The sequence below is a fragment of the Grampus griseus genome, assembly GCF_964374135.1.
Source record: "Grampus griseus genome assembly, chromosome: 8".
Classification (NCBI taxonomy): Eukaryota; Metazoa; Chordata; class Mammalia; order Artiodactyla; family Delphinidae; genus Grampus; species Grampus griseus.
The window spans coordinates 48,915,208-48,937,217 of NC_139002.1; the positions used below are offsets into that span (position 1 = coordinate 48,915,208).

General features: G+C 40.6%; 1 protein-coding gene across 6 annotated transcripts in view; it reads left to right on the forward strand.

Annotated features, from left to right (window-relative positions):
- DLG2 (discs large MAGUK scaffold protein 2) overlaps window positions 1-22,010 on the forward strand; it is a gene marked incomplete at its 5' end in the record, with an annotated part of 938,475 nt that overhangs the window by 792,368 nt on the left and 124,097 nt on the right. The gene's annotated exons all lie outside the window — the stretch shown is intronic.

Below are 22,010 nucleotides of genomic sequence, written 5' to 3' on the forward strand. Positions count from 1 at the left end.
TCTCATATTGCTTCCTGGCCTGCTTGACATCTATGCATTAACTTTGGTGTATTGATTGGAAATCAGAAGTACTCTCTCAAAGAGCTATGTGGTTTTTTTCTTAAAGTCTTGGTAGAATGACTTTCTTCTGTGGCATCTCATTACCAGTTGATTCTCAAACCACAAAAGTTACTTGTTCCTTGCCTGTCAAAACTCATTAATTTACCAGAAAAAAAGATGATTGATTGAACTTGAAATGCCCTGTGGTCTTTCATCCCCATAGTTAACTCTTGAGTAAGATCCATCATCACTCAACTATAACATTCACCTCTTAGCATAAGCCTTCTATATTCTTCCCAAAATGTACTTCATCAGTGCTGACTCCACTTGAAAAAAACCCCAGAAAACTGTACACTTGCAAACTGTAAAAACTCAGTGAATTTGAAGTATCCAGTTGTTTCTTAAAAATAATTCATCATATTTCTTTAAGGATTTTATGTCATATTAAAGGATTAATTCCTAGTTTTTCATAAAATCTAGGAAAATCTTCCTAATTCCAATTGGAAACTATTCTTCATTCCACTATCATTCAATTAAAAAGAATGATGACTTACAATAATAATAATGTAAGTATTAACAGCCAGAGGGGGAGAGTGATGTCCAGTTAATGGTGCAGATGAATCCAGGTATCAGTGGAGGAACCATGCCCATCCTCACTGTATTCTCTCTCCCTCAGGATCTGGTCTGATTCCCACCTAGGGCCATATCCTCCTCATCTGAAATTTCACTGTCTTTTCTTGACATGAGGTGCATGTTATAGACATTAATTGATGTACTTGGATTGACTTGTCCTGTTGGTTCCTCTTTGGCTATAAAGTTATCTTTTGTGTGTATTAGGTAGGCACAGCAGGGCCAAGAAGGGAGCAGGATTCCAGAAGGCGGCAGGTTCTCGAAGGCCTTGATTTGCTGGCCTCTCTGACAAGCATAGAGTCCCTTCTTATTCCAGGGAGTTCCAGTACCTCAGAAGTCCTGAGATTTAAAATAAAAAAAACCCAGAATATCAATGTCCCAAATTTGTTCAACTGCGTTTTGGAAGATTATTTTGATACATTTCTGTGTAATCTGTGAAAGGAACTGTTGAGGACCACCCTAGAACATGTCTTGTAGTGACATCACAAATATGATGGAAAGTAGCTGTTTCTGTTCTCCTTACTTGTGTTGTATTGCTATTCTTTGTGATATAAAATATTTTCTAATCTTGAAATGTTTTAGTCTTGGGTAGCAAATTAGGAAAAGCCAATTAGGTTAGTAGGTTAGAGATAAATCAGCTAATAAAAATGGAATGGTTATATAGAATAAAACTGGAAGGAAACATTACCATATTGTTGGTATCTTGTTAAAAAATAGAATGCATAAACATGTCAATGTACTAGAAGGAGTTTGCCAAAAAATATACTGGTAATAGCTTACTCCTGTTAATTAAGTTGTGGAGGATTAGGAAAATTAAATGAAGTGCTATGATGCTATTATGTAAGACTAATAGACTTATTTGAAATAATAGTGTTACTCAGAATCAGACCTTTATTCTCTAAAATGGTAAATAAAACTATAACATACAAGAGATGAAGACTTAAGGTAATAAAGAATGTTACCTTGTTAACATTCTAATAGTTGGAGGTCATATTGAAAGGAGGAACTACTTTTAAATGAGGCTCAAAAATAGCTGACACTAAATGGGAAATTTCCCAAATTATTTCTTCACAAGATACGAAAAGTGTGTTGTAGAGGGCTGACCTCAGTATCTAAATGACTTTTAGAGGCATAGAATTGGAAAAGATATGAACCATGAATAGAGTAAAATCAGAGGGAAAGAACTTACAAGATCCCCTGGCCTTGTTCTCATGCAATGTGATAAATTAATTTAAATTAATTAATTTCATTAATTAATAAAATGAAATGAAATGGCAAGGCCTAAAGGGGATTCTTACTAAAAATGATTAAGTATGTTTGTTTGTTTGTTTGTTTTACACCAGTTTTAGCTATAGGATTTTCATAGATATGCTTGTTTCATCCAGATCGCTTGAATAGAACTAGTGCCAGTTGATTGTGCTTATTTTAGAAAGTCAACTAGTTGCTGTCTCAGAATAAATCAGTAACAGAATTTCTCTGATTATATAAACATCAGATGATGAGCATGTCTCTTTAATCTGAGAATGACACCCTAGAGTATTATTCTCTTTATTCTGCTCAGCTTTATGTAATTCTAGGGCTGGAACCTTAGCTATCACCAGGCCCACTGTTTTATTTGCAGAAGGGGAAACTGAGGCCCCAGGAGGGAAGGGATTTGCCCGGGACCCCACAGCCATTTGGTGGCAGAGTTAGATGTCCTGCCTCCTAGTGCCACCTCACTCCACCTGCTCAGGGGACAGCTTGTGCGTCTCAGCTGTTGAACGCACTTTGGCCATGAATCCCAGTGTGCTTCCATCAGCACAGTGGCCGACTCTTGGATTAAGGAGTAGATTAGCTGAGAGGAGAAATTCAAACAGAAACCTCTTTGGGGTTTTTACACAGGATAAACTGTACTATAGGGATTTCATAGGGGATTTCTTTAGTACTATTCGTATTTTTCCATGAAGCCGAAACCTAAACCAGAAAGCAAACAGCTTCTTGTTCTGTAATAAACAATTTAGCTGACTTAGTAGAACATTTGTTTGCACCACAAAACCACCCTTCCCCTTGGAGTCACCTCCTCTTCCCTATATGCACAACACATACACACGCACACACTCTCTCACACCTCACACTCCCAGCATTAGCCCTGCGCTGACCATGTCCAAGATAGTGCATCTCCTCAGGATATTGCAGAAGTTGGCCTCATTCCCCTACTAGAAATGGTCCTCCCTGGTGGTGGCGATTTATTTGCCCGACAGCGTGGAAGAGAGAGGGAGGGAACTAGCACATCTGAGCCAGGCGGTGTTGTAAACTTGAGCCAGCCCTCTCTATTTTCCAATCTAGTTGTAATCATTTTCCTTCTTTTAATCTTTTTTGTAAGGTGCTTGAAGTGCTTTGGTAGTGCCATGCAAATGGAGTTGATTGTCGCTAATGATAATACTGTACGTGTTGTATGCCAGTGATTTGCATCTATTTGATTTAATGGGCTATGCGTATTGTGTATTTCCTGCATTGTGAAACATGTAGTTGTAGAACCTTAAAAGTAAATAAAATATTAAAAATTTGAATAAAGTATTTTTCAAAATGCTCCACAAGTACATTATCAGTTCTTCAGCCATAGATTCACTTGGGCTCCTGAACCACTGGAATACAGGGTTTCGGGTTTCATTGCATGTACTTTGGGGCTCTCCATATGGGCAGGTTGAGGTCTCCCTAGCTCTAAAATATGCACTCCCCGTCTTCTTATCAGTTGTTAAATGCATCCCTATAGCAGAACAAGGCTTTTCCTGCTACTAATAGGAATGCACCTTTATATCTAAAAGCTATGAAGAAAGGTCAGAGATACAGGGGATTAAATTCACACAGAAGTGCAAATGGCTAAGGAGAGATCCTTTCTTCTGATAAAAGAGAGCAAGAGCACCCAGGACACTGGGAGAATGGAGAGGGGAAGAAAGAAAAGCAGGTAAGTCCACCAATGGGGAGTGAAAGGTCACAGGAAAGAATATAAAAGAGAAACTTGGCTCATGTTCGTTTGTTAATAAAAGGTACCGATTTTGAGAGTTCAAGTGAATAAGCTTTCTGTTGTGAATTTAGGTTTGGTTTGTTTGCTTCATATTTGGAGCATTTTGTGAATTTATGTTTAGTCAGTTACTATAATTTATTTATGCATTCATCAAGCATTTTTTGAGTGTATATTCTGTGCCAGGACCTATAATGGACATTGAGGACCCAGCAGTAGAAGTCATGTTTCCTGTCCCCAAGGAACTCACATCTAGTGGGGGGGACAGCTGAGGGGAAGACAATCACAATGCAGTGTGGTGTGAAAAGTTACCTCTAGAGAGGCCGAGAATCTTTACTGCTGCCTTATATAAGGATATCTGAATTGATTCTTGAAGATTTTGTATGAGTTAATCCAGAGGCCTTCAGACCTTTTTACTCAAAGTAAGAAATACATTATTCATCATGGCCCAGTAAATACATACGCACATAAAGCTGAAAGAAGAATTTCATCAAAGTGTACCTTTAATGTACAGTGAACTTTGCTATTTTCCGTTCTATTTGTCTTCCTCTTTTTTTAAAAAAAGTGAAGGTCACAACTCATTAACTTGGTTTAATAACTCACTAATGGGTTGTGATCTACAGCTTGCAGATGGAGTAAACAAGAAGGAGCATTCCAGGCAGATGACACAGTACATAGGCAGGAGAACACATCTTCACTACGTTACAGTTAGCATCTCTGGAATCCCCAGACCCTTGGTGTCCTAGCCAGCTTGGAAGGCGGTTCTCCCTGGCATAGATGAGGAAGTAGAAATGGAGGGAAACGTTTGTCAGGCGTCTTCTGTGGGTCACCCATTATGTTAGTGTTTGGCATATATTTCCCCGTGTGATTCTCGCAACACCTCGAAGAATCAGGGGATATTTCCTCTATTTTACAGGTGAAGAAAGTGAGACTCGGAGAAGGTAAATATTTGCCCCCAAGCTCACAGAATGGGACTGGATGTGAGCCAGACATTCAGGTCCTGTGTGTGAGGCAGTAGAGAACAATGCTTATTTAAGAGCACGGTTGCTGCATTGTGCCAGACAGACAAACATTTGAATCTTGGTTCTGCCACTTACTAGCTCAGTGATCTTGGACAAGTCAGTCTCTCTGTCCTTAGCGTCTTTATCCGTGAAATTAGTAACAAGATACCACAAAGTGGTTGTGAGGATAAAGTAAAATGGTGAATTTAAATACCTGGCACATGCGAAGCAACTGATTAATGTCAGTGGTGTTTATCATTTATTAGAAAGGCAGCCTGTCCCCTGCAGGACAGAGAGACTGTAGAATTGTTTGTGAACGGAGACACTTTTCTCAGCAGCGGTGAGTCTCCCTGTGCCTTGGCTTTCCTTCATCAAGGGAAGGAGGATAGACTTCCTGGAGACCTTTTATGTTTTCAGTCCTCTAGACCCCATGAAAGCCAACGGGAAAGGCCAGGATTCTATGGCTCCAGAGTGCCCAGCTGTGCCAACTCATCAGGCATTTCTCATCCCCCACAAGGGTCTGTCCAGAGACAGAATCTAAAAAGAATTCAGTTGGAGACACAGCTAAGAAAGGGTTGCTTTGCTTACACCTGGCCCTTCCAGTTCCTCATGGGTGTTATCAGCGTCCCTATCCTCACAATTTCTTCCATTTTTCCTCTGCATTCTTCAGCTACTCTAAGCCCTCTGCTCATGGTTTTCTGTTCTGAATTTGAAGGATTTTCTTCTTTTTACAGTGGTTCGAAGTCCACATTTTAAACTGGTAACTCAAACTTTCTACTTTCCTTGACAGTTTTTGCTTCAAAGGCTATATAATATAACAAATGCTGAGGTCTGCCTCCTGCCCCATTGTTTAACATAATGTTTTTACACATAGATTCATTAGGGCATCGATTCTTTCATTCAACAAACATGGTTTCACGTACTTACCTACAATATACCAGTCTGCCGTAGATGCTAAGGATACAGAGATGAGTAAGAGCACAGACCTCTTTCCCTCAGGATTCTCATTGTACATATCTGCAGGCAATTCAAGTAGTATGTAGATCATTATTGTAACTGTCCTTTTATGATACCTCATGTGTTATATGCCTTGCAGTTATTAACCTATTTTAATCTTTACATTATGCCTATAAGGCTTCCTACAATGAAATCTACCCAGAAGACCACTGGTATTTAAAACTCAGCTACGAAAATAGTGATCACTCTGGTCTTTATTAAAGCTTCATGGGAAAGCTCCTTGAAATGGCAATACCATCAATACTGGACCTGCAAATCCCAGTTAATGTCTTAATTTTACTATATCCTTAGTGCCTTATGCCACAGTGCTTGGCATAAGAAAGTCTCCTTAGTAAATATTTGTTGGATGAATTAATTCCTAGACTCTCTTTCCTATACAAATGTGAAAGAAAAAAATTAGAAGATAAGCCAGGACCTTTGAGCAGTCAGTCCTACGGAAACCCAATACCAAGTGTGTGGAGTCTGGCTGTGTCCTGAGGACGCAGGAACTACCTACTGGTACTGGGATTTCCAGGACGCATCGGGCTCTGCAGGGCCTTTCAGGCTGCTTCATTTGCCTGCTGAACTCTGTGACCCTCTTTCAACTGAGGCCTAATTCAATAATACATTTAGACCATGACACACAGCCTGTACCCTCTTAGCAAGAGGACTTGGGGTAGGGGCTGGGTTCAGGGTGAACTTCATCCATTTTCTCGTTCTCGGCACCCTTAATCTTCCTGTTCTAGGGACATAGGGCTGGGAGTTACATTGAAGCAAGTCTTGAGCAAACGTATCTCACCCAGGATTCTTTATCCTGATGGGTTTTCATTCTAGAGGAAAGATGTTCTTACCTGACTGATTTTGGTGGGAGGGGAAAGCAACCTCATCATATAAGTAAGAGACCCTGGTATTTTTTCTTCTTCTTCTTTAAACAATAACATATCCTTCCACTCTACTTCCTTCCCCCACTGTACTGCTGGTCAGTAACCTGGGGATACAAAGGAAGAATGTGGAATGAAGCCAGTCAGGGGACTTTGCTCCAGTGCAAAGCTGCTTCCAACTTCACCTGGCTATGGATTTCTCCAGGTCGTTTAAGGCAAAGCCATGAAATCTGTGAACTTCTTCCCTTCCAACCTTGGACCAACATGCTGTCAGCAGCCGTCCCCATAGGACATGTCTCAATCCTGTGTGCATCCCCTGCCCAGTGCTTGGCGCAGCGCTGGCCTACAATGGCATTTTTACTGCCTGTCATTCATTCAGTCACTCATATATTCTTATTTGGCAAAATTATCATTTATTCTTTCAGAAATACAATGTATTATAGCACCTTGGATTCAGAGTTTCTTACCTCTCTTAAAATCTTATTGGGGGAGACATGACCAGGTACCTGAAACAGTTTAACAAAATGAGGCAGAGAGTCTGGAGATAGTCTAGACTTGGGAAGCCAGAGAGATCTGGAGAGGGCATTGCAAAGTCAGGGTAGGCAGCTGGAACCACACTGAGAGGCCAGAGCTTGTGTACCAGTGCTTTACTCCTGACTTCGTTTAAGCCTTAAAACAGTGCTATGACATAATTATGATTATTATCCCCATTCTACAGAGGAGGAACCTTGTAGAAGGAAAAACAACCTATACATGGTGCTACGTGGCCAAGCCATATTCTCTACCCGGGTGTGTCTCTCACTGGAGCCCATGCCCACTGTACTGCAGTACAGTGAGGAGGAAGTTAATCCTGTAGGGGCAGAGGTTACATTCATATTGATAGACCTTCTGTTTGGTTTATGCTTTATACTGACTTCCTCAGGGTAGACCTGGCATCTGATCCAGACTTCACAGTTGCTCAGTTGCTGAAGCTTGAGTTTCTCATTTGTAAAATGGACATAATACCTGGTTCACAGACTTGTTGTTAGGATTAAGTTAAACTAAGTCTATGAAAGAGCCTGCCAGATGGGCCCGTTAGGTAAAGGGGAGGACCTTTACCCCTTCCATTATTCAGAGCCTGCCTCCTAAGCTGGTGCCTCCTTTAAAGCGGAATAGATTTTGATTCTTCATGTATACTTTGAGACTCATTAGCACTATGTGCACTCTTTCAGGCATTTGCATTTTTAATTGCATCCTTAATTGTGGAACAAAAGGCTTTGTCTTCAGGCAGCTAATTTTGTGCCAGAAATAGAATGGAGGAGGGGTCATTGGGGATCTGGAGGAGGTTTCTCCTTCACCTAAAATCATAGGCTGGCCCCGACTTTAGAAGGTTTTTAATTTTTAGATTTCTATAGAAAGAGAGACAGTAGTACCATGGATGACCCTACCATTGACCATCACATTTTTTTTATCTATCCCTCTATCCCAAGATCTAGAATCAGATATCATTTTTAAAAATGGCAGACCCTCATTCATTCACTTGCTCACTCATTCATCCAGAAAACTGTTTCAGAGCCACAACCATCTACCTTATGCTATTACTATGCCCTGGGGAATAAAAAGATTAATAGGACGTCTTTTCTGCCCTGAAGGCACTGAAGAATCACTCTACCAGCCTGGGTTCTGATCCTCACCCCCGCCCCATGGTAATCATACTTCCAGACATTTCACATCTCCAGAGGAGGTACTGTAGCCTGTTAGCCCAAAATTACTACTTCCAAGAACAATCTGAACAGCTCTAGCTACAAAAGAGGGCAGAACAATAAAAGGCACAACACAGAATGTTGACAGGAGAGAACAGGTGAGAGATGAGGGCATGGAAAAATTGAGAGAATCTCCACCCTAAATCATGTGATTCGGTTAGGAACAAGGGAATAAACTCAGGACATTGGTCCTTTCATCTCAGCATTTGAAACAGAGCCAGACACATTATAGGAGATCTTTAAGTACTTATTGAACAAACTTTTTGAATATCAATTCAAATTGATATTTGAATTGATATCAATTGAACATGAAGGTTAAACATGATGGTACTGGGAGAATCACCAGTGACTCATAGATGCTGGTTGAGTTAAGCACGTTCTCCTCTGTGTTCCTCTGCCCCATGTAAACTCTCTTCTAACCTTCACACCCTTTCCACTGCCCGCCTCTTAACTCACCTGTCCCCTCCACCGATGGTGAGCACCTCTCAAATGGAGATTTGCCCAGTTACAGTCTGTATCTGCACGGTCTGGCCTACGGTAACTGCTGAATCCATCAAGTGAATGAATTATGGATGTTGCTAGATTGGAGAGCATTTAACTTTTAATTAAAATTTTACTTAATTACCTCATGGCTTGCAAATGGTTTCCTGCCTAACAGAGGTCCTTGTCTCTTCTTGATCGGATGAATAAACCGTCCTGTTCAGTAGCGATAATTGTCTCAAACTATGTTTTTTTAAAAAACTCATTTAGCCAGACAAATGCCATATTTAGTATAGGTTAAGACTTCAAACCCATTTTCCTTTTTATTGGGAATCAATAAGAACAGAAACAATAATAAACATCCACAAGTTCTTCTAAAATACTTCCTAGTAATAAACAGCTAATTATAATTGCATCCTATTCTATGCCAGGCAGTTTGCTAAGCACCTTATACGGATTATCTTATATAATTCTCACAGCCCCTGCCCCCCTAAGAGATAGGTGCTAGTTTTAGCCCCACTGTAAAGAAGAGAAAATGGAGACCAGGTCTGAAGTTTACCCGTAAGAGGCTAAGCTGGGCTTAGAACCTAAGCCAGCTGTCCTCTGCCCCTACCTATGGTGCCATGTGGCTTTATTGAAAGGCTTTCATAAATTTGATTTGATTTGATTTAAAATATCTGTTAAGTAGGTATTGTTTTCCCACAGTTTTCAGATAAGAAATCTGTGGCTCAAAGTATTGAACTATCTACTCTTTTCTCCACGCATAGAGTAGTACCAAGCCCTTGCCTCAGTCCAGTCTCTTTAAAGGTGTGTGAACCCACAGCTCACATGTATCTTTGTCTAACGTTTGCCTCCTGTTTCATTTACTGCCACGTAACACACCGCATGATTTCTATAGAACTACTTATGCATTGTTAAATGTCGAATGGGCAGCTGAATGAATATCATAGTCACCTTAGATCCTGTACTCTAGTTTGAAGATGCCCAGAGCATGCGGATTTGTGGTTAAATTGAGCGAGACCCCCTGAGCTGTGGCCATGACAACAGTGTGAACGAATTCTCTGCCCCTTTTCTGCCAGCAGATTCTGCAGCCTGCGTAGCCCTAGCCAGGTAAAGCCCCACATCAAAGAACACAATTGAAGTGCCTGTCATACATTGTGCCCCGAACATGGGGGAACATGCAGCCTGAGACCCACAGTCAGCTATACAATTTGTGGGGCCCAGTGCAAAGTGAAAATGGGGCTCCACATTCAAAAATTAGAATGTAAAGACAGTGAGAGCAGAGCATAATACTAAGTGCGGGACTCTGCAGCCACGCAGGCCCACACCCATGATGCCAGTCCTGCTAACACCTGGCTTAGGACAGTTTGCTCAAAGCTGAAGGCATGTGTGTTTCCCTTAGTAAATAGTGCAGCAAGTGTAAGAAACACGATATCAGCATTGGGAACATTTTCAAGGAGCCAAGCTTTGTCTTTTACCTAAAAGAATACTTTGTATAAAGTATCCATACCTCTGCTTTTGGGATCTGTGGAAAAGCTATCTTTCATCCCTCTTAGTGCTTGAGGACCTTGAAATTCCACTTGCTCTGAACTTTCAACGGCCTGCTTTCAGTCATCACTCTCCACTGTAGGAAATCTTTCAAAAGTTAAGTGGTGTCATTTTTTTCACATTTAGTTAGCACCTGCAGTACACTGTTCTGCAAAACAGTCTTCCTGTTCTGCAAAAGTTACTACTCCTTCTCCTTGCTCCTCAGGTCTAAATTCTTAAGAAAATGTATAAAAGTGCCTCAGAACTTCCCTGGTGGTGCAGTGGTTGAGAGTCCGCCTCCCGATGCAGGGGACAAGGGTTTGTGCCCCGGTCCGTGAGGATCCCACATGCCACGGACCGGCTGGGCCTGTGAGCCATGGCCGCTGAGCCTTCGCGTCCGGAGCCTGTGCTCCGCACCGGGAGAGGCCACAACAGTGAGAGGCCCGCATACAGCAAAAAAACAAAAACAAAAACAAAAGTGCCTCAGAGGACTTTGGAAATCACTGGAACCTTTTGGGTGTTGGTGTCCTTTCCATGTGTGATTTCCTACATGCAGAGGCTGCAAGACTTATAGATTTCCCTGACCAACAGCATTAGAATTTAAAAAATCAGGACTTCCCTGGTGGCGCAGTGGTTGAGAGTCCGCCTGCCGATGCAGGGGACGCGGGTTCGTGTCCCGGTCCGGGAAGATCCCACATGCCGCCGAGCGGCTAGGCCTGTGAGCCATGGCTGCTGAGCCTGCGCGTCCGGAGCCTGTGCTCCACAACAGGAGAGGCCGTAACAGTGAGAGGCCCGCGTACCGCAAAAAAAAAAAAAAAAAAAAAAGAATTTAAAAAATCAGGGGCCTGACATGGGATTGACAACTTAATTTCACCAAGTAAGAAGTCTAAAAATAATAAACCCACATACAAATTATATTTTAAATTGATCGCTCTTTATTATTGCCATCATTTTATATAAGAAAGGCCATTTTAAGGTCAGAAAAATAGGAACAAAATATAAGCATCAGGAAAAGTACTCCAAATTTTAAAATTTATAATTTTATAAACCCCATTAGATGCATCTCCATCTTTCTACTATCCACATAATCCTACCTTGTAGCTAAGAAAATTAAGGCAAACATTGTGACAGCTAACTTGTTTAAATTCTTAATCCTGAATTTTCTGGTTTTAAATGATTATAAAATGCCTGAGATGGCTTTTTACTTTTGTCCTTTCTTGATGAAGAAAGCCGTCTTTTAGATTTTCTTATTCCTCATGTATTTTCTTCATTTTTTATACCATTTTCTCAATAAGTAGGAAGCCCAGACTATTGCTGGTGAACATCCTCTTTGGTAAACTGATGCTTTTTGGTGATGCTTGTTAAGAGGTAAGAAGGAATTTCCATTATCAAAGTAGGATTTTTATTATTTTTTAAATTGTACTTTCATATATTTTACATTATGGCATCCTTTATTTTATTTTATTTATTTATTTATTATTATTATTATTTTTTTTTGCGGTACACGGGCCTCTCACTGTCATGGCCTCTCCCATTGAGGAGCACAGGCTCTGGACATGCAGGCTCAGTGGCCATGGCTCACGAGCCTAGCCACTCTGCAGCATGTGGGATCTTCCCGGGCCGGGGCACGAACCCGTGTCCCCTGCATCGGCAGGCGGACTCTCAACCACTGTGCCACCAGGGAAGCCGTGGCATCCTTTATTTTAAAAACGAACTCTTAAAAGGTATCATCACATTCTGGTGTCTTCCACTGTATTTTAAAACATTGTATAACTGTATTGTTACAGAACAGATGGGTTACTTCATATACTTTTCCCCCTTAAGTTTCTTCAGATTACATCTTGTACATGCTTCTATTTTTATTGGCCATGCGGTGTGGCTTGTGGGATGGGATCTCAGTTCCCCAACCAGGGATTGAACCCGGGCCACGGCAGTGAAAGCGCCGAATCCTACCTGGTAGACCACCAGGGAACTCCCCCTTAATTTTCTTAAAAACGTGGATTTGGCCTTTCAGATGATGGCTCCCACACTTAAAAAAAAAAAAGTCTGATTCATGGGTAAAATAATGAGAAAATGCAATGTGAACTGAATAGAACTTTACAACAAACAGGATATTTGGTAGCTTCTAGTGACCTCTGTCACATAAATATATATTCTCAGGTAAATTAACTTTGTAGTTCTTACTCTCCAGACAAAGCTCTTAACCCGTTCCTGTGGGTTCTCAACTGTTTCATCGCTCTCTTCCTGTTAAAGAGGGCTCTGAGTTAGTCATCAGGAAGGGGTTTCTGTGTTTCTGGTTGCTGTGAATCCAGGTCAGCAGAGAGTTTCCCTATCTCTAAAAGGCCTGTGTTGAATGAACCCCAGTGTTGGCCCTTTATAAGATTATAACACTTTTCTCTTTTCCTAAAATTCCCTATTTCTGCCCCTTCTCTCATAAATGGATGCCCCCATCCTATGCCCACCTCCACAACACACTCAGATCTTCTTATGAGTCCTTGATTATATAATGCATTCAGGTATCCTGAGGACAAGAAGATGGTGATGAGAATTTAGATCTCATAATATCTATGAGGGAGTATCATTATTACCCCCATTTCACAGTTATTGAAACCAAGGTTAGATAGTTCATGTTATTGCCCAAAGTTGGACAGCAAAGAAGGAGAACAAATATAAATTAGTTCTGTCTGTTGCCAAATCCCTGGTCTTAACCTTAATGTCCAGGGTTTCTGGAAATACCACATTTTCTTGGATATGCTTGATTTCCTCTATGCTCCCTCACTCCCGTTGGTACTTATAATTGTTACAGGAAGTCATATAAGTTTTACTCTAGAAAATAGTAATTTAATGTATAGTACATCTCCCTCAATAATAAATGAGTACCTTGAAGACGGTTGGTGAGTGGATCTTTGACATGGAGTTATGATGGCTCAAATTTAAACCATAGGGTCATACCCTTCGTCGACCAAGCGTCCTCATCAAAGAGGCATGAACTTTCCTGCTGCATACAGGATGAGAAGATTGCAAGACCTTTTGATTAACCTACAGCAAATATGGTATAGTGGAAAGGATATGGGTTTAAGTTTTTCTTGGGTCACTACTGTTTACAAAAAACTATGTAGAATGCTGTCAAGGAGTGAAAAGGTGGATCAGATATGCCTCAGGATGCAGTTAAAGCTAGTTAGTATTATTTTCATCTGTTTTTTTCTGTTATTCTTAATCCAGACTCTGCTTCGGGGTCTGACAGTGTGTGTGTTGGTGGGGGTGAGGGGGCACTAGGAAATAGATATTTGAAAGGTCAGATATGAGAGGTTCCAAAAGCAAAGCTGTATTTTTTTTTGGGGGGGGGTCATCTTTGGCAGTGTGTTTCCTCTCTGCAGGAAGTAATTAGGAACTGTCATAGAATGAAACACTAACTCCTTAGAATACCAACTCACTCAGCCATTCATGCATGAGTCCACAGCGGAACGGAATGGGCAAAAAGCCTGAGTTTTAGAGTCACAAGGACCTGGATTTGAATCCTTGCTTTGCCACCTATTTCTTGTGTCATGACCCTGGCAGTTCATTTCCTCTCCCTCTGGGCCTCAGCTTCTTCTATGAAATGAGGATAATAAGTACACAACTCAAAAGGTTTTATGAAGAATAATGTCTGTAAATCACCTAGCATCTTACACAAACCCTTCCAGAAATTAGGAAAGAGAGAAGACTTCTTAGCTTTTACAATATTAACATCTCCTTGATAGCAAAACATGATATGGTAACTATAAGAAGAGAAATTTACAGTCCAGTCTCTCTTATAAAACACAAGATCAAAAATCCAAAATAAAATATTTATTACCAAAGTGAATCCAGTGATACGTAGGGAGGATACTATATAAGATGCCCTAATCCTGAAGGACATTTATCATATTGATAAACTGAACTACATTAAAATAAAAACTGTTCAACAAAAGATACCATGAATAAAATAAAAGTGTAAACAGAGCATGGGAAAACATTTGTAAGGCAGAGATCTGGAAAAGCATTTATAATCAGAATATGTAAATAACTGCCACAGGTTATTAAGAAAAAGAGACCAAATTGTTTTAAAGGTCAAAAGACTTGAATAGGTATCTCATGAAAGAGGATATGTAAATGGTGAGTTCACATGTGAAATGGTGTTCAGTTCATTGGTCATCAGGAAAATGCAAATTCAAGCCCTAATGCCACTATCTACCCACCAGGATTATTGAAAAGATATGTTGGTAAATGTTTGAGACTCTCATGGCAGTGTCTCATACATTGCTCATGGGAGGTAAGTTGGTATGACCACACTGGAAGACTGTCTGTCAATGTTTACTATTGTTGAACATATTATACCCTATGGTTCATTCTGAGGTATATACACAATAGAAATATTTATGTATTTTCAACAAAAATACATACAACAATGTTCATAGTAGCGTTGTTTGTGATAGCCTTAATCTGGAAATAGCCCAAATGTCTATCAGCAATAGAATAGGTAAATAAATTGTAGTATATTTACACAAGGGGATATTAAACAGCAATGAGAATGAGTGGCTGCTACAAGTAACAGCAGGTAGGAGTATTATAAATATAATATTGAGTGAAAGAAGCCAGCCACACACATAAACTACAGGTGTATTCGTTTTCTGTGCTGTCATAACAAATTACCACACATTCATTTTCTTAACCATTCTGTAGGTTAGAAGTCCATCAGTCTCACCAGACTAACATCAGTGTATGAGCAGGCTGCGTTGCTTTCTGGAGGTGCTAAGTGAACATCTAATTCTTGCTTATTTGGATTGTTGGCAAAATTCATTTCCTTACAGTTGTAGGACCTAAGTTCTTGCTTTCTTGCTGGCTGTCATCTGAGAGGCATTCCCATCTTCTAGAGGCTGCCACATTCCATGGCTAGTGGCCTTTTCCTTCACATTAAAAGCTGAGTACTGCGAGTTCTCTCCTCACTTGCGTCTCTCTCATCTACCCAGGAAAGGTTCTGTACTTTTAACACTTATAAAGACTCATGGGATTAGATTAGGTCCACCCAGCTAATCCAAGATAGTTTCTTGGCACTTTAGTGTCCTTAACCTTCATCACATCTACAGGGTCTCTTTTGCCATGTAAATAACATATTCACAGATTTTAGGGATTAGGGCTTGGACATCTTTGGGTGAGCCATTATTCTGTCTACCACGGTATGATTCCATTCAAAAACAGGCAAAATTAACCTATAGAAGAGAGTACCTTTGGGATCACATTTCTAATGTAGAAAGGAATAATAATATCCACTTAAAGGGTTGTTATAAGTATTAAATCCAACAAAAGTATCAGTTGTTTCAGAAAGTGTCTGCCATGAAACAGACACAGTATTTGTTATGTCCTAGTTCCTTTTCTTTCCCCTCCCCCAACTTTATCGTTTCACCTGTAAAAATGCTGCAGTCAGCACTTTGCAGGATAAGGTATTCTGAAGATTTACAGACCCTCTGTGACAGTGTTTGCCTATCCCCTAGAAATCAGGATTTAAGCAAGAATTCCATGTGCTACTTGGGATAAAGCACATTTGGGAAATAATGCTCTTTGGAATTTATTTGAAACACTGCTGAAAACATAGGAAGTGCTGAATGATCTGCTTCAGCCCCATCCAAAATACTACTCGCTGCACTTTTTAAGCCACACAAACCCGAATCAGCCATATTATACCAATGAAAACGTCATTAAAGTAAGGAATTCTTAAAATAGTGAACCACAGATCGATGTAGAACCAGCAGTCATTGCTTCTAGAACTTACTCTTTTGCTAGAAGGCTCAGTCTGTGGCTCTTAGAGTGTAGCACAGAATCCAAGTAGAAAAAAGTTCCGTAAGTATTCATTAAATTCAACGGAAATTACAAAGGGTGTCCAGTTGTTTATTTTCTGTATTATTTTGTTTTTCATTAAAGCTGCTGTTGCCCATGCCCATGACTTATTGAATGTGCTAAGAAGGAAGTCTGGTGAGAATTAGGTCTGACATTCATTTCGTTCACTTGTGCCTCCTCCTGCTTTCCATTCATTTTATAAACAACTATTGATAGTCCATGTGCCAGACACTAAGGTGGGTTCAAGGAATACAAGGATAAATACTCTCAGTCCTTGCTGTAGGGTACTCCTGATCTAGTGGGGAGACCAGCAATAAAAGCATGTCCGAATCTGATGGCCAAACCCACCTCCCCCTCCTACGTGGAATTTAGATTGGTCTGTCTTGAGCGCCTGCCAGGATAGGTCATGTCCCAATGTGACCAGTTCACACCGGCTTTCTCTCCTGGGAAGGGCCAAGAAGAGTCTCTAAAGTAGGTTTGTTTTACTAGTTGGTTCTTCCTGCTTTATCTCAGTGTTTGCCAACCTTGGCTGCGTGTTAGAATCACCTGGGGAGCTGAAAGAAATAACTTTTGTTTTCCTTTATACTACTCACTGAATACTTCACTTCCGACACCAGATGGCTGGGTTTTTCCCCACACCGACCAGTTCTCCAACACCAGCTGGGTGTCCTACAATTTAAGTCAATTCTGGCACTGTCTTCGTGGAGATAGTGTCAGATCCTACAGGTTAAGGGTTCAGCCCTACAAGACTGCCCCCCTTCAGATGCCAGTCACAAGTCCAGATTGTTAACCTGTGTTTCTGACCAGCTGGCTGTAAATCACAGGTTCAGACAGTCCTCTCTTCGGATTCAGTAATTTCCTAGAGCAGCTCATCGAACTGAGGAAAATAGTTTACTTTGTAGGTTACTGTTTTATTGTAAAAGAATAAGACTCAGGAACAACCAGGTGAAAGAGATACCTAGGGCAAGATATGGGGGCAGAGGTACCGAGCTTCCATGCTCTCTCCAGGAGTGCCACCCTCCCAGTGAGGGCCACGCTGTCAGCATCTCCATGTTTTCAGCAACCCAGAAAGCTCCCTCAACTCCATCGTTTAGGATTTTTATAGAAGCTTCATTACTAGGTATCATTGATTAAATCACTGACCATTGACGATTAATTCAACCTGCAGCCTCTCTTCCTTCTTCAGAGGTTAGGAGTGCAGCTGAAAGCTCCAGCCCTCTAGTTGCATGGTTCCCTGGGTAAGCAGCTTCCATCCTTAGGGACTTTCTAAAAGCTCACTAACAGAAACTGAGGTGTGGTAGAAAGGGGCTTGTTATGAATAACAGGAGACACCTTTATGGCTCTTAGCACTTAGGACATTCCAAGCGTTTTAGGAGCTCTGTGCCAGGAATGGGACAAAGACCAAATCTCACTGTAAATCACAATATCACAAGTGCTTTTAAAAACCCTGATGCCCAAGGCCGCAGCCCAAACCTATTGAGTCAGAATTTCTGAGAATGTGTCCTGGGCATCATTATTTTTTTTTTAAAGGTCCTCTAGTGATTCCAGTATGCAATAACATTAAGAACCATTATTTAATCTTTTTCTATTCTTTCTTTCTTTTTTTTTTTAACTTTATTTACTTCCTCCTCAACCTGAGAACAATAGCTTAAAAAGTCTTAGATTGCTTGCATAGAAGTCTCATTAATGCCAACCTGCAGCTAATGGGAGGGCCAGTTCCTGGGATTGCTTTCAATTTTGATCACATCCAGATTCAGAATTTGGAAACCATCCTTGAACCTGATGCTATAATTTGCTAACACTTAGCAAAAATAAGATTTCCTAGTTCAAAGCTAAGTAACTTTGGAAAGCAGGTTGAAAAGATTGGTGAGATTTCTTGAGAATCAGAGTTCTAACATTCCTATTTTGATTTCCAGTGAATAAGAAATGAACTGGTTAGAATTTCGTAAGTTGCATGAGGTTCCTTTGAAAATGTTCAGAGTATAGGTGAGCTCAAAAAAACCCTGGTTTGAATGCTGCATCTGTGTGTGGAGGGGGTGGGGCAGGTAATGACCAGGCTTTGCAATAAATTTAAGTACGACTAGGTTTACCAAATCCTCGTTTCTGGTGCTTACTGATCCCCCCTTCCTCCTCTGTAGTGCACTGCCCCCCCCATTCTTTTTACAGCCCACCCCCACAGTTTGAGCCTGGCCTCTCCCCTGCTCTCTCTTCTTTTTCTGTCTTCTTTCCCTGCACCACTCCCTGCCTTAGGGCTTAGCCTATCTGCAATCGGTTGGCATGGAAACACTAGATGAGCCTGCCTGGTGGGAGAGATGTTCTGTTTCCAAGTGAAAATGGAAAAGATTCAAGTGTGATTCACTTCCAGCCATTTTAACTCTTAATTTCATCCATCTATTTAAACTGTATCTGTGGCTCCTGATCACACCTACAAGGTAAAGGAGATTATGTTGGTCTGGACTCTGCCCCCAGCTCCCCCACTGGTTCCCCTAACAGACCCTGGGCTACAGCCTCAGAGAGCACCCTGCTCTTTCATTTCTCCCTGCCTCTGCACAGGCCCTTTCTTCAATCTGAGTATAGTCTCCTCCTTAGGATTTCTGTCTAAGAGATGCTCAAAGGCCTTTCAAGAACCAGTGCAGGCACATCTTCCTGGGAGTTTTCCTGGCCCACACCTCTCTGCCCCCTCCTATCATAGCACTTCAGTTAACAGGGATTGTGGGACACTCCAAGTTTAGGTGACTGTTTTCCTCCCCAGACCGTGAGCTCATTAAAAGAGAAGCATGGTGCTGTGAGGAGCCTGTGTTTTTCACACGCCTAGCGTGCAGTCCTGGCTCCATCACTACTAGATCTGAGATCTTGTACAAGCCGCTTACCTCTTCTGAGCTTCACTTTTCTCACACCTAAACTGGGAATGATGCTACCTAATAAGTCTCCTGTTTATCAGATGCTGGTTATGTGTCAGGTACTTTATCTTATTTAATCACCACACTAATTCAATGAGAGATAAGGCAATATCATTGAGTCCCTTTTACAGTTAGGAAACTAAGACTCAGGAGTCAAGAACCCTGCCCTAAATCTACACAGCTCCTGCATGGTGGAGCCAATATTCAAGCCCAGGTCTGACTCTTTACTACTCTGCTCTAGTGCCTGTGTATGTACCTAAAGCACCTAGCCCGGTGCTTGCTCTTGGGAGTAGGTAGGGGATGGGTGGACAGATGGATGGGTCGATGATAAACTGCCTTGGAAAAAGCACAATCCTATGCTCTCTTTGGGGATCCAAATGGAAAATTAAACCTTCTGTTGTTTTCTAATGTGCACAGTTTCTACAAACTTATGGCTAAAGTCAAGAATATAAAGGCATCTATCACCTTTGTTTATACCTGTGTACTACTACAAAAACATGCTTCCTACCCATTTGAACCACTGCCCCGCAAGAGAAGCTGAAGGTAAATTAGATCCTTGAGAACTGGAAAGCAAAAAATGGCCTTTGAATAGGTATTAAATCACCTTGACAGCTGCCACTGCCACTGGGAAAGAAGCCCTTCAGTGTCCCATGTTGCCGTCCTTCAGCACAGTCATAGCACCTTACTGCTTGGGGGGAATGGGGGGCTGGCAAAGAAAAAGATGGTCAAGTGATTGCTGCTCAAGGAGACATAGTTAAGTTTTAGTGTAGATCATTCGGTACCATTCAGAGAATTTCTGTGGTTTTCTTTTCTCACCAGTAATTTAGCACAAGAAGAAAATATGTGGTCTTATTCAACTATTTTTATTTTTACATACAGATAAGTAAAAATCTCTTTCAGTGAAGGGATTCTGTGTTACAGCGGAGTGTATGTAAATAATGCCTTTGGTTTCAAAAAGATAGAACAAAGCTTGTCAGTTTGTCTAGGACCAGCCACCACACAATGTTTCTTTTTTTATAGCATGCTTCAGTCATAGACTTCATTACCAGAGCTACTGACTTTTAAAATTATAGTGCTGAAATTATTAAACAGCATGGTCTCCTACAGAATCCTAGAAGCAGTGAATAAATAGTACCTCCTTCCATCATATTCCCCTCTCCCTTCTCTCTCTCTCCCCTCTCGTCTCGATATACATGCATTAAACCCAACTCCCTTTACACTCAAAAGGGCTATGAAATTGTTTCCCATGTTAAAACACAGGATTTTTTGAATGACCACAGCCAGTAGTAGTTCTAGATATAATGCCAAAATTGTGATTCACTATAGTTTGCAGCATAAATAGATTAGACAATTTGAATATTCTTTGTAAAATAATGGCTTTTACTTTGGATCTGGTTTATTCTTGAGGAAAATTAAAAAGACCAGCAGTGTTGATACAGGAAGGGTTTTGTGTTAATTTTTAACCAACCTGTTTTTGAGAATCAGAATAGTGGTGCGCTTAGAAGCTTAAGTTCTTTGATCAGATGACCTGGATTTTACTGTGGTTCCTACATTTACTGGTTGTATGACCTTGGACATGTGATTTATATGCTCTAAGTCTCAGCTTGTTCATTTTTATGCTGTGGAGAACAAGCTCATTATCATGTTGTATAAATAAAATCAGATACTGTCTATAAAATGCTTAACACAGTGTTCAGCCCATATGAAGAGATGCTTAATGAATGGTAGCCACTGTTATTATTATCATCATCATTATCATCATCATTATCATCACTGGATTCTTGTAAGTAGTAAATAATGCATTATTTCTAGGAAGATGGGATGTACTTAATAAACACTAGATATCATTACGCTTACCCTTGGTTTGTTATCCTGTCACTGTTCCATAGATGGTAGCTATACTGCTATTCCCCAAGTTCTCTTCTTTTCTCTCCTTGCTTTATTTGCTTCCGTGCCAAGAAAATAGCAGGGCTCCATAAATGCTTAATTACCTTCCCATTTTTCTTTTGCTCTGTTTCCAGTCATACCCATAGATAGGGACATTCCTTTTCCCACCTTGAGATCCATGAAGCCTGGGGAAAATTGGAGGACCTAGGTTCAAGTTGTTGTATGACCTTGTACAAAGAACTCTCATGTCTGGTCCTCAGATTTTTAGATGTAAAACAAGGTCATCTCTGAGATCTCTTCCTGTCTGATATCCATTGGCTCTCAGATTCTGTTTTAATCAGAGTCTTTGGGGGAGCTACATAGTATAGATGTTCAGATCTTGGAGAACTGCTATTTGCAGTGAATTTAAAGATTGGACATGAAAAGAGGAGACTCTGAACAATGTTATTTCAGTTCTTTAACCTAGTATGATATTTGAGGAGTATAACCCTGGGGTTACACTCAAAATTTGATGGCATGAAAATAATCCCCAATTTTGCCATAAGTACAGGCATTTGAGTTCAAGAACCAAGCATTTAAAACTTGACCAAATTTCCTACAGAGTGGTGTCCAACCTGTGCTCATTTGACAGTCTTTGCCCCCAAAAGGTTAATTCTATTGCACATAAAGAGGTAATTCTGGATTAATAGAGAAAATTGAAGAGAAAAACCATAGGGCTTCAACATGGCTACTTTAGAAACAAACTTTTCCAATAGGATTTTCTTTGCTTGGGCATAGAAAGAGACTGCATTTTAAAAATTTCAGTTTTTAGCTTATTTCAACTTCAGGGTGGGAGTAGGGAGGTAGGGTGTGGGGAGAAGGGAGTGTTCATGCAAAAACCTACATGTGCTTTTATACACAACCTATGTTATCAGTAGTGGGAAAAAATAGTTTTTTATTTTGGGGTTTAAAATCAGTTGTTAGATAATTTCCTGAAATCTGATTCTTCTAATTTTTTTTTTTTAATGTGTGGGCATAAAAATCAAGCCAGCTTAATGGGAAATTTCAAAATTCTGCCGCCTCTATCTCCCAGG